Source organism: Bombus affinis, chromosome 7, assembly GCF_024516045.1.
Source record: "Bombus affinis isolate iyBomAffi1 chromosome 7, iyBomAffi1.2, whole genome shotgun sequence".
Classification (NCBI taxonomy): domain Eukaryota; kingdom Metazoa; phylum Arthropoda; class Insecta; order Hymenoptera; family Apidae; genus Bombus; species Bombus affinis.
The window spans coordinates 3248835-3263293 of NC_066350.1; the positions used below are offsets into that span (position 1 = coordinate 3248835).

General features: G+C 41.2%; 1 protein-coding gene across 1 annotated transcript in view; it reads right to left on the minus strand.

The window, feature by feature from the left end:
* LOC126918485 (RNA-binding protein Musashi homolog Rbp6) overlaps window positions 1-14459 on the minus strand; it is a 771768-nt gene that overhangs the window by 575668 nt on the left and 181641 nt on the right. The gene's annotated exons all lie outside the window — the stretch shown is intronic.

Genomic DNA, 14459 nt, shown 5'->3' on the forward strand with positions numbered 1-14459 from the left:
TGCTCGTTGGCATTGTACAGAACAGCGTGGCAAATATTATTTTCTACCCTAATCATTGAATCCCGGATGTTCCCTCTGGCTCAGCTCCGTTCTTCGGTACGAAAACGCAATGTCGCCAAAGAGAAGATTTATATTCGGACTTCTGCCACTTTTGCGAGTAATGCGGCGGCCCCATAAAACGCTTTAATATTTCATTCAAGGCCGCCTCGGGTATCGGAGGACACTTAAAAAGGGATAGTTCGATTCGACCGGGTCTCTATCAATCGATGCCCGGGCTCTTTAATATCGGTTACCTTACCCATCTCGTGGATAGCATCCCTTAATCAAAAAGGAATTGCGACGAAAGAGGAATGGATGGTCACTCTTCTTTGTCGGTACAGAAAGGGGCGAGAGTATTCTATAGGGTAATTTCAGGAGAAAGCTCCAGTACCGTGGTTCGTGGCGATTAACTTCGTTCATCGATGATACATACACGGTTAAGTGACAATTTCAAACTTTTTAAGCAATTTCTGAATTAATTATCCAAAATGTTATCAAAGTGACAGTTAATAATTATGTTTAATTCAAGAAATTCAAAATTTCCATTTTTTTTTTTTTTTTTTTTAAATAGTTCAACTCATTTTCATAAAATTAAAAGAGAATTTAGTAAACTAATCAAAATAATAAACTAAAAATCTGTGCACCACACATTCGCTCTATTCTAAAAATAATACACTGTGTACATCTCTACTCAACGCCGCATTCTCCATTCGCTTTATCGCTCATCTAAACTAAAAAGCAACTCGGAAGAAGCTCGCACGAGATCCGCTGGGGGTAACGTCGACGCTTCAGGGAAACAAATTGTTCAATTCCGTTGGAGGCCGGCCGTTTATCGCCGTCCGACTTACCGCGGCCGGCAATTAAACAGAAATTTCATTTTCCATTCTAACATCGTCACGATAAACCGTCGTAATTCACGGGACTCGCAGATAAGCCGTCTAATATGGTCCGCGATAAACACGGTGGGAGCACGCGCTTCTCGCCAAGGGCCGACGCGGCAAGCAAGCGTTCTTTGTCTGAAAATTTTAAGAATCATCGCTAACTGTAATTTCGCGAAACGTTCCTCCTTATCTTGGAAAACGGTCGAGCGTTGTCGCGCGATGCGCCTCGAGAATAGAGCCCCGTTACCGCGACTCCTCGCGAAGATTCCAAAGACACAAAGAGGCCGATTTAACGAGCGCATTTTTCCCCGCCTGCCAGAATTTTCATAACGGAAGAAACGAGGCATTAAAATTCCTTCGCGCTCCTACCCCTCGCGTCCCTTTCACCACGTTCGCCCCCTTTTTCTCGCACGAGAATTCTTACAAATGATCCACTCCGCCGTTGTATCTGCTACAATGCGGTCGAGATTGCGAAGAACTTCCGGCTTCCATATTCGGTCGTCGATTCAAAACCGGCCGATTTTTCCGCACTCCACTTTGCGCTATTCCAATCGTGTTCTACAGGGTGTTTTCAAATGAATGGATAGTCAAGGATGTGTTACATCTCGAAGAAAGCGTGCGACTTTAGTTCGTATACGTTGTATATGTAGTTTTTGGAATTGGATAAAGTACGTTCGTTTAACTCGAGCGAAACAACGCGAAGTGTACGGTGCTTCAATTCTCCCCCGTTCTTTAGAATGCATGATACTATTTCATTGATTAAGTAGAAAGTTTCTTTCCGCGGAAAAGTCGCGTAAGTTATCTTGGGAAAACTTTATGTGTTACATTGTATTTTTTTCGGTTATATATTACGACACGATTGAATCTGTTAGAGACTAAGAACGAAGGGAAGGATATAAAGAGAAAATCGAGATAACAAATGAGTTGCAGGAACTTCATGGCATAAATTTTATTTTTTACTCAATATCGGATCGAAAAAAATATATTAGAAGATCGAGATAAAAGGAAAAGCAAAAGGAGCAGTTTTTTTACACCCTGATTCCTTTTATTGGCACACACCCTATGTATCATACGGTGGGAAAGAAAGGCGCGATAGGGGGATGGAGAAACGAGGTTCGAGAGAAGAAAACGAGAACGAGGCGAGGCTCGAACGATTCGTCAGTTCCGTGGAAATCTGGAACGGAAGAAGGCAACGTGAGTGTACGCGCGCACGCGTTTGTAAATAACGGTAATGGGCATATTCGCAATTAGCAACGGTGCTTCGAGCGACGGTAAGGGCGAAAAAAAGCCAACAGAGATGCTGTTTGGTGCGCCCACACGGGTTGTGATCGTGTGCGCGTGTGTGCACGGTTTGCAACCCGAGCCAAAAGAGGAGCGTCGGAATAACGGTGGCGAAGAACGGTCCGAAGAGGACGGAGAAGCGTGAAACAAAAGAGAAAAAGGGGATGCAGCGTTGTAAATGAACCGAGAGACATGGTGTGGAACGGTGCTATAAGGATAGCGGGGGACAGAGAGGGTTAAAACGACGATAAAATTGAAGCTGATAAGAATGAACGGGAAAAAGTTAGTTGAGATACCGAAACAGCGTATTTTAAGGACGAATATGTTGAAAATATGTGAGTTATGTATAACTTGAAATTAAGATTTTCAGTTGGAACAAATATAAACGATTCGGTATCTCGCTTTTCGAACAATACAAAATATCACAAATATTAAAAAATATTTTCAACTTTAATAAATCACGGTAAAAACTAATTTTAACCAAGATTCAATTTTAGTTAACTGTGTAAAAATGTTCCACAAAATTAACGTCATTCGTTCTACTGTCATACCCAAAAGTGTCCTATTTCAACAATAATAGTGTACCCAATTTGACATATGCATCCCCAAAACCTTATCACATTTCCACTTTCGTTTCTCGTAAGATGTACTTTATCGTTATCAAATAAGTCTTACCGCCTTCCTAGATTCAAGAACTCAACAAAAGTTTCCCCGGTGGTTTCGAAAATCGAGTAAACGGTAGATAAAGGGAAAACAACACGTGCAAGTCGGAACGCACATATTACAGGGGTGGTTAAGAAGGAAGAGGGGAGAGAAGAAATAACAGGCGGGGAAACAATAGCAAATAAAATACATAGCGAGGAAAATGGAGCAGGAGGATCGTGCTGACGGTAACTAGCTGGAAGGTGAGCGGTGCAGCAGAGAATAGCCTCGGCGAGCGTAGGAATATTACGCGCGAAACATGTGCGCGGCATGCTCGTGAGGTTTATTTGCGTTATATCTGCAAATACGTGCAGCAATGCGTGGCTGTTGAATGCTAATGCGGGAAAAGAGAAAGAAGGATAAATAAAAGAAGAGATAGGAGAGAAAGAGTGGGACTGCGCTGACGTACACTAGACTGCACATTCGCGTGTGCACGCCAATAAACATGGACATGCGTGTCACAATTACGCGCATACGGAAGCCAACGGACACAGGCATGCATGCTGCATATTTGGCAAATAGAAGCTAACAGCACTTTCGATCGCTTGTATCACGAGAGGAAGAAAAGTCTTTGCAAAAGGGAAAGTTGAGTCTCGAACCTGTGATCTTCAGCTCGTTTGTTAACTTTAATATTACATAGCTTCTACACTATTCCATAAATTCATTTTTCTTTGTAGAACAGGTTTTCTGTTGTTCTTATTCTGTTGTATTTTTGTAGTATCGTTTTGGTGTTAAAGCTGTAATAATAAAGTGCTGAGAATAACGATGTAAGTCAGTCCACTATTATTTTTCATAAAAGAGTGCTTTGTGTTTATCGTTACAAAAGATACATTATTTTTCTCCAAGTTTCGAAAACTTAGAATAAAGTTCTATCTTTATTAATTGTTAGACTAATGGAAATTTACCTTTAAGAATTGAAATACGTGACTAGATCTAAATTTCCAAAAGTGTGACTTACGCTAGTGTAATTTTTAATCCGTATAAAAGGTTGCTATAACTTGTTCGAAGAGTTCATTGATATTTGCATAGGCTATGAATCTTCATCGAAACTATAATTTTGCAAAATTCTATTCCAGAGCCTCGTAAGACGAAGATATATAATATTCTATAATATTTCCTTCTCCAGGAATAGCGCGTCGAAGGGGCCAGAAAGATTAGATCAGAATCATCTGGAAGGAAATGTGTCGTAACATCGTGGTAAAGTACGTAGTTTAGTATCACCAGAATATTGTAGAAATGGAAGATGATTTAGTAAAAATTCTGAGAAGTGTAGAAACCGTAACTGCGAGTATATAGAAGCAGGCATGTGTACGAACTTCATAAATACAGCCTTCTACAAATTTCAATTACCTACGTATTTTCAATATTAAGCAGTCTTGCATATTCTGTATTTAGTAACAGGTTGTTTGATTAACGTTATAGAGGATACCGTGAGAAAATGTTGTAATACCGCGTCAAAGGTAGCAGAAAGTGTAAGTACCTCAATAACACGCGCGCAAAGGTTAAGCTGTGCGAATGTGTACGTCAAATACTCAGTAAATACAAGTTAATGCCACGAATCCTTTGCAGTTTGTTAGCGTTAGAAATTGTTTGGGAAATATTATGACGGATAATTGAGGAAGGTGCCATGATACGTTGATAAAGGTACTAAGAGCTGTAGTTGCCTGACGAATGCAGAATTATGATGTTTTCCTTAGTCAGATAATGAAGCTATAAGCTGGAACGTGGGCTTGGAGAGCTTTCGCCGTTCGTCTTTGAGAAACGTGACATTTGAGAGTTTTGGGTTAGGTATGCAGAAGTTAAGGGGTGAGTCTTCTTGAGAGTGAATAGAGCGAGAGAATATTAAGTGACAGGTTAAAAAGGGAGCTTTGAAAGCATCGAAGAATAGGTAACATGTTTGTGTCCGTATAATAACCGTTCTCAGTATCATTCGAGTAATTGTACAAGTTTGTATCTGCTGTTTCGCAAATTTCACATTAATTTCGAGAATGAATATTAACACTAACACGCGCAATTAAGCGACACTTTGTTTTCAATTCCTTTTGAACAACTATACATTCAAATTTCACGTGCAAGTTCTATGAAACTCCATTAAATTCTCTAAGTCAACGAGTCGAACTGTCCTCGAGATAATCCACGAAAAAGAAAATTCTACAATTCTATTCGCTAAAATCGCATTATGGCACCAACAAGAAATAGATTTATGTTACGGATGTCTTATACTACTTCATAATTTTTATAATTTTTTAAGGTTCCGTAACTTCCCCTGTTAATTCCGTAGATATACGGCATTACTCTTTAATAACGTCACAAAGTATCGATATATCAAAATATCAAGTGTTTCAAATAAAAATAAATCTTGTAACGAGAATTGAACTCACGCCGGGAACACGCCGCTTTTTCGACGCCCTAGTGGAAAGGTGTCGCGTGAGCGTGATCGGAAGTAGACAACGCCTCGCGTGTCCACGAGCCTAACAATCTTGGCGCGTACATGTACGTGAGAGTAATGTTGAATGAGAGATCTTCGACGGTCATTGTACCGTACGTGATTGATTAATTTTCGAACAGTCGATCTTGGGAAATTGAACAACCGAGGTATGAGGTTAACCGTGCGGTTGGAAGTTTGATGTCCTTGGTCGCGCACCGTTGTTCCGCGAATAACTGAGCCACGTATGTTGTTGCTTCTGTTACCGATTTGCGGTCGCGATACATCGTGATCCGACCGTACATTCCATACCTCGTGGAGAATTTGTCCAAAATTTTACCATTTCAATGGAAACAGCGAAATTTTTCTTGCACGCTTTATAAACGCATCGATCAACGAACCAGCATATAACGTGTCACGAGTAATTTGCATCTTTCACAAGCTTTGTTTATTTAAAGAAAATTCACAAACGGTACTCTGAAACTGCAAAAATACGAAACCTTTGTCGATATCGACTTTTAAATGGAAGATTATATACAAACTCTTCTGCACATGTTAGATACGCTCACGGACGGTATAAAAAAGTCTCTTAACAGGTTAATTACACGTCAAATTTTTCTAATTACGCGGGGTAACTCAAAGAGAAAGCGATTATTCATTGAAACGATCCGTTGGAGCACACGGAGAAATATAACAGAGCGAAAGCTCCGCTAGAAAAAATAGGTAATTCTATGAGGTATTCTTCATGGAAGATGAAAATAATAGCAGATACTTTCATCTCTTGATATCCGAATGAGGAAAATTGTTGCGCAAAAACGCCTCGTTTGCCTATAATTGGACAAGACACGAACGTCGACGAACGAGCGGTACTTTCAAATACAAATTGTAGTTTTCTCGTGCTTTAGCCGCGAGTCATCTTGACAACTGACACACCGGTGACATTAATTGCAACCGCTGCGAGATCGTTGCAAACTTTGAAGATGGCAACGACGAGTAACTCATGAAGGGTAATTAACGAGGAAAAAAGCAAGTTCCAGTTGATTACGCGTGATTCTTTCTCGTGAATCGAACGCGATTCATGATTATAGGGATTCTAGGTGAATCGAATAGTTTTTGCGCGAGCAAGAATGATAAGAAGAATAATCGAAGGACGAGTAAATGTCTCATGAGAATGTGACAGAAGTGGGAAAGATGATAGAAGTCATACTCGCGATGCTTTTTCGCGAGACGTGCTTAAAGTTTCAAGACCCGTACGTTTCCTTTGTGCACGTAATCCCTCGATCGATTTCCCACTGAATCGACCTACTCTCTCCTCTTTCTCCGTTCAATATACCGGAACAGTCACGAAACGCATCAATCTCGACTTCATAAGGCACGGATGGATTTCAGCTTGGCTCCCTTTCTTTCTAGCATTTCCTACACTCGATATTTTTTTTATCTGTGTGAAACGGAAGAAGAGAAAAATCTCTACGCTTTTGGAGAAAACTACTTTAAAGGTGACAGATTTATTACCGTACGGTTGAATCAAATGGTTTGGATTAGAAGTTTGATACAATATAAAAGAAGTTATCGTTGTAATTTCTGCATACTCCTTACAGCTTTTTTTTAACGAATAAGAGTTTAATCACATTTAACCAGATTAATTAATCAGACAGAGGCTACACTGCAGTAGAGTTTATTTAAAAAAATCGAGAATTAATTGTAACTTAATGGGACTATAAAGCGCGATGGTGATATGCGTTTCTTTACAAGTACCGCTGCACAAATTTCTTACATGTCTGCCTTACAACTGGAGATTTTATAAATGAAGAAGTTTCGAAGAATGGCCTGAAGCAATTGATGTGTGGGTACTTTTATTGCAAGAGTGAAACGATGATAGATGCTGCGGTACTTTATAGTCCGGAAAAAGGTTAAATTATTAGCACCATAAAAGAGAGCGTTATCTTTCTTGGCTCTTTTAAACGCATAATAATTCCTTGCACATCGACTTATATACACAACAGCCATGCGAGGAAGACCAACCATCTCAACAACCATCGAACAACGAAGACTTGCATAGAACGAGGAAAGTGACTCTATTCCTGGCCCGTCACCAAAGACAACAAACTGAAATACGCCCCGGAAAAAGAAGCACGAAAGGAAAGCGAGCGAAACAGAGCGGGTGGGCGTGGGTGGCGTGGGGTGCAGTGGGCCAACTGAATTTATGTACACGACGGCACGGTTACCTCGAGAACACGAGTCCAGTAAATAAACGTTACGGATAACGGGGGCCAAGGGGGGAGAGTGACGTGTAAGGGCAGAAACGAACGGGAAAGAAAGATAGAGAGGGCAGTGGCCGTTCTCCAGGAAAGACTTGTCCGGCCCGTAATCGACCGGAAGAGACCTGCTCGCCGGTGGTTTTAAATTAAGCCGCGGCACGTTCGTTAGCCAGCTCGACACCATTGTCGTCCGCCACCGTACGAAACCATAAATTCGCCCGAGAACGAATAGCCAGGCCAGGCCGCGATCGTGCGACATTTCCACGGCTGTTTTTCGTGCGACACCTCGCGAAATTAATCGAACCCGTGGCTTCCGTGAAAGCAATCGTTCACCATTTTCACGGGTAGACATCCGCGGAAATGGGGATTCGATGGGGATTTCGGAGATGTTTTGTTTGGAAAATGTTAAATCATATAACTTGGTAACGTGGAATTTTTTTTGAGTTTAAAAAATAATAATGAAACGTACATACGATTCCAAATTGAAGAATGAAGATAAGATATAGAGGCGGAAAGAGTTTAATAGAGATATCGCGATATGATTTTTTGAGATGACAAATACGTTATTGTAAAATTTTGAAGGGATGAAAGTATAGTTCGATATACCAAATTCGAAGACGGAGTTGATGCTTCTTTTGACAACTGTAGTACCGTGGAATTTTTGTAGAGTTTGAAGAACAAGGATGTAGCGTCTAATGGCAAAGACGTACTTAGGTATCCTGGATTTTAAACGACTGATTGATAAATTCGTGACTATGCCATGTAAGCAATCAAAAGGAAAGTTGATAAAATTGATGAGAACGGAATGATGATACACGTTTGCACAGACATATTAACTCAAATCAAACACGGATGAATATCCGCGATATTGCGGAGAAAGCGATAGGATTGCAATTCGCGATCCGATCCGAACATCGTCGTGGTTTCGACGCGAGGATATCGTTGATTCCCGCCTATGTAAACAGCAATTACAGTTCTCGTGACATACGACGATAAACCAGAACGTGCCAGAAGTGAAGCGTAAAAGTAGAAACTGAGGGAGAGGAATCACGGCGATGGTGGAAGTTCTGCGCTATCTGAACGTGCGTATGAATTAAGCAAAAAAATAGCTCTGCATCTAATCTCCGAAATTAAAAGGAGCTTCTGCCAGTGACTTCCTGGAGAACGTGGAGTGCGATTATTTGCCGGCTTGCTCTCGGGACGACGTAATAGAATTGCTAGGACGAACCAACCGGCTGGAAAGTTACCGTGACGTATGAAGTCGTATCAAAAGCGTGACACGAAACGAGATTACACCGGGGACTGGGCGCGAAACGAAAAATCAGCGGAAAGTAGCGACCGAGTGCCGGTAACGACCCTCGAAAATGTGACTAGCTAATTCGGTGCACTCGCCGACGTGGCTACGATGTACTGCTGTTTCCACGTATGTATACATCCATTTATAGGTATACGTGCGCACGTATGTACACACGTCCTCTACGGGAGAACAGAAGGTAAACGACGTCGGGTCGTAGTAGACAGGCTTTGCGAGCGTTAAAGAGCAAAAAGAAGACGAAAGAGGGAAGACGGTAAAAAAGCGCAACGAGGAAAATCGATGGGGTGCGAAAGAGAGAATCACTGCTGTGCACAAGAGAATTGGGGAATAGAGAAAGTCGGTAAAAGGGACGAAGGTGAAACATAGCGACGCTGGTATTTCGACGTGTCCCTGCTCATGCGAGCTTTTATTACTGACGGCGACGGCCATCGCAGCCAACAATTTTAACTAAGTTTATTATCCGGTATCAATGATGATCATCTGGCGAATTCACATGGATCCCGAACCCAACACTCTTACCTCGCTATGGAGTAGCGCGCGTCAGTCGCTCCAGGCCAGAATATATTATAAAATAACGAAACGTAAAATCCAATTCGCCGAAACCGACCGGTTCTAATTAACTGGTAGTTTAAGGTTATAATTATATGCGGCTCTTGGAACATTTCTTTACTTCCTTCTGTCTTTCTTTCTCTATTCTTCTGCCTACGGTGCTTTTATCCCATTCTTTTCTTTTGTTATTACTTCTTTCGTATCGTTACTTCGTGTCATTACTGATCTTCCTTTATCGTTTTCTTTTTTCTCTCATGCTTCGTTGGAATAAAAAGTTGATGGAAAAATTGTACTAGCCATAAGAAAATCCTTATTTTCCTTTCATACAATTTTTTAGTAGATTATTTTGTTAATGATATAAAACCTACAGATCTACAGATTGGTCGAGTCTTTTATTTACGGTTTAACTCACAAACAACATCGGATTAGATCTCTAACCACCACTTTGCTTCTCTCTTACATTTATTTGACAATAGACAGAAGTGTTCACATAACAGACAGTTTCCTATCTATGTACGGTGTACGATTTTTGAGCGAGTCTCAAGTAAGACAGATGTGATACGCTAACACCCATCAAGCCAGTGGAATCCGTACAATCAAGACTCGATTTCCACAAACTTCTGAATTGAGCTTTGGTAAGACTTCGATAACTGTTCCACCTGGTAAGGGGCAAGAAAAGTTCACGAAAAGAGTTTTAATCGTTGCACGATGAGTACAAAACCCGGTGAGCTCTTGATGGATCGTAGTCCGATCTTCTACATTTTTATTTCCGAACGATTGATCAATTTCAAGGAAATTTTCGTTTCTTGAAACTGACCTCGTATAAGGTAATGTACCTCGGCTTGTGTAATCAATTCTAAACTCGAAGATAATGGTTCTATTCTAAAATCAAAGAAGCCCTCTTAACAGATGCATTAGGTTAAACGCAAGATCGTTTAAAATTAGGATAGCGGTCTGCTTGAAGAAATCGATAAATTAGACGTTACAAGAATGGCATGATCGATGACTATGTATTCCTGGAAGTGCTACTAATAGAGCTCGAGTGGTAACACCGTTCGAGACAGGAGAATGCAGCCTTGTAATTTCGAAAGTTTGATCTATAAGCAGTTCAAGGAATGGGAAATTCGAGAAGTGGAATATTTCGTTTGACGAATTGCTTCGACGTTATCCAGGCCAGTTCCCTTCATTCCTTCGTCACCAGACTAATACATATTTAAAAACAGCTGTGACATGCAGACTGTTCCCACTTTGCTAGAAAACTACGAGACGAGAACTGATATCGAAGTCTCGCTGCTATAGATAGTAGTTTTAATCAGTCAGAACGATGTTGTCTCCAAATAAAGTTGTACATTTTATCTGTGCAAAATCATACTCGTCATTAGCTTTGCAAGCACGACGATGTCGGTGACAGACAAAGTTCGAATTATAGAACTTACGATGGAACATAATTAAGACTCGTTTTATAGATTACAGACAGATGCAACATTATAGTATATCAATGGAATTTTCAAAATACTTAGTCATTATTTTGTAAGGGCTTGAAAAATAAAAATACCTCTTGAGGAATAAAATTCAGAACATTCATTCGTAATTAACATTCATACGCTAATTTTTTACAGATTCTAATATATTCGTTTGAAGGAAACTTTTATAAAATAAGATCACAGTCTTCATTGTCTAGGTTTGAATGAAACTTTCAGAGCATGAACATCTTCCTCTTGACAAATCAACTCCGTACAGAGGATAGATATGAAAAATATTCGAATTATTCGTTTCTGAAATTTACATCTTGCCACGTACAAATTATGTGGTTTATGTAATACCATACATTTAAAAAATACGTTGGTTTTATTTAAAAACGAAAAATGTATTAATAACTGTTATCGTAGTGTTGTGCCAATAACTGTTGTTTTCGCCATCAAATCCTCCCAACGCGTTCAATTTTACTAATTTCCATACCGCAATAAAATCTCGCGACACTTAAAATAAAAAAATTCATTCTGCACCAAGTGCCTAGATGCAATGACTGAGAAAAGAGTTTTAATACACAATCGATGCATGGTGCAAATTTAGCAGGAGTTGAATAACCGGCATGCGGCGAGGGATTGGTCAGAAAAGGGGAGAAACACGTTACGAACTGATTACGTTACGACATCGCGCTCCACGAGGATAACGACGAAGAAATTAATATCCGCGAGCGAGATGCGACGTAACCGGGATGGAAATAGCAGGCGGCCGAATTAAAATTCCAGCTGGTCCCGCGCGGCGCGTTGGCGCAACCCACCAAAGCGGAATATTAACTATTTGCCGCACGACACTTCGAAGAAAAGTTTAAATCACCACACCTACCAACCGACGAAGAAAATTATTTTTCCCGGTGTCCTTGTCATCCGGACACTCAGATCGTTCGTCTTAATTAAGCCGTTGTTTACCAATTAGGCACGAATATTTAATTAGATTTAGCGACGACGCGACGTGGCAAATTGCGCGCGTCTCCTCGTTTTGAGGCCCCGGTTCCCCGGATAACTTCTTATCAATTTGTAATTTAGAGGGCAAGCGTGAAAGGGTTGGACAAGGGTGCATTTAAAATTAGATGTTTTGAATAGGCAAGGGGTAAAAGAAAAAATGAGGATTTGAAGATTGTCGTGACCAGTGAAGCGCACGTTTAAAAGGACGAGAGTTTTTAATCAATTTTATACTTCAATTTTAAGCGAGTTTCTTTACCTGAGAATGTCTTTTAACACTATCGATAAGCTTTGGTTTAAATAATAGAAGCTCGGATAAGTAGATTTGACTAGCAGGAGTTTATTTGGCAGGACAATAAGATTTCACTAGAATAATAGAATAAGAATTTAATATGAATTTACATACGAAACTATGTTAAACTCTGTCCCATTATGTCGAGGATAACTAACAAGTAAAATTCAAGACCGCGATAAACAAAACTGAAGAGCAAAAACAAAGAAACTAGATCGTCCACGTTCATCTTATTCTCAACTCTCGCGGAAGACCCACTTTCACAACTTATCACCAAAATACTGCTTCCACAATCGTCCTCCATATATTCGTACGTCAACCTCCAAAATCTACACCCGAGTGGCCTGTCTCAAAGATGTCGAGGAACGAATCCTATGCAAGCAGGACGATTGCTTTGGTTTCCGGACGACAATGAATTTGCCTAAGAACCACGAGGAATCCGCCTCTGCTCCCGAGCCCGCGCGATGCTCCGCATCCCTTCGCAGAAGAATCGCAGCCGGATGGCTGGATCGGCTCCAACCACGCCTCCGATTCGCTCGTAAAACTTGGACCGTGGCAAGATTTTGCGGTCCACAAACTGCGTGCAGCCGACGAGCAAAGATGTGTTCGATTTAATAAAGGTAATAACGTCGAAGGTGTCCGGGTTCCTCTGGTTCGGTGGTAGTCTAGAATCGGTGCGTATAAATCCCGGAAACAGAGAGGTAGGTTAACGACGCTCGACGTGGAAGGAGCCAGGCCGAGCTTACCGAAGCGGATAATGGAATGAGCAGTGACAGAGAAGGCTGGATGCCGATAGGAATATGTGGCGGCGATTGGGCGGCCATCCAAAACTCGTCGTCGACCAAGATCTCCAGCCGTGGGTTTCATCCTTGAACGGAGGAGAACCGATTCGACGAGCAAGGAGGAGAGGGTGAGCAGAGGGGATTGAAAACGCTTGCCATCCCTCGAAGAGGGTTCCAGGGCTTTTGGCTCAATCGGTGGCCGAACTTTTTTGCACCGCGGTTTAACGAAGCGTTCCTAAATTCTCCTCGGTTGTAGATCGATCGGCGGAAGCAACGGACGAAGTAGGGAGATACAGGGTGATCCCGCATCAACGACGATTCGTAAATCGTCCTTTGGCCAGTCTGCAATGCGGGCGCTAGGTAGAGCAGGATTTCTATTGGATCATTTGTTTTCGCGCCTCATCTTTCGAAAGAGCGAGAGTCTGCTTCAAAGAGAACGGAATAATTATGGACCAGTCGTCTATGAGCTGATGTAAGCTTGTGCGGTGATACGCGAATCAGCGGAGGAATGTCTTTCGTAAGGGGATGATAGCGCGAAAAGATCGAGGATCAAGAATTCAAAGAGAGAAAGAAATTGAACTTTGTAAAGACTACTAGATTGAATCGAGAGATTAGATTTTCTTGACTCGATAGCGATACCTATGATCTCTTTTCATATGATAACTTGATCAGTATCTAGATAAGACAAAGTAAATAGAAACCACGGATTTTTGGTTAAGAACGTAGAGTAAATTTATGGTTGTAGGTTCTTTCGCAAGCTATCTACCGGATCGTTGTAACTAGTAACTCGACATCGTAAAAGCAAGTACTGCGTCAGACAGATCGTACGTATCATTGCCTTCAGGCTGACGCAGCTATTTCTCGCGTTCACTTAATACCGGATAAACGCAAGGTGCGCGTACGTTGCAACATTGTCGAGTCAGTCGACGATAAACTCATAGTGATTTCCGACGTGCCATTTCGCGCCATTGCCTCCGATTTAATATCCGCTTCGTCATTCAAGAAAACGTAGCTTAATCAACGCTCGAACGGTCAGTGAAGAAGGAACTGCGATTACGGTACTAGGCGATCGTTCGAAAGAAATATCGGATGATTGCTACTTCATACATTGATAGACGATGCATAATCTACATTGTTACGTAGTTACAAACACCAGATATTTTAAGAAAAAATAGAATCTAGGCGTTTAAGTGGAAAACAAACGTGGTATTAAGTAATTTTGATGTTGAGTAATCTTACCATCGTTTCTGAAGTTTTGAAGGAACGAAGTCGTACTTTCGTTATACAACGTCCAGTTACCTCACCGAGCAGAGATTAAGCGAAAGCCGTGGTCCTCGGTAAATGATCTCGCGGGCAATTTCATTAGCCGCGCGGCATTACGTTTTTCGTTCCTTCCAACATCCAATAGAGACGAAACGAATTTATCGTGGCGCTCGTTCGATGAAGTACCATCATCGAGGAAACTTGGTA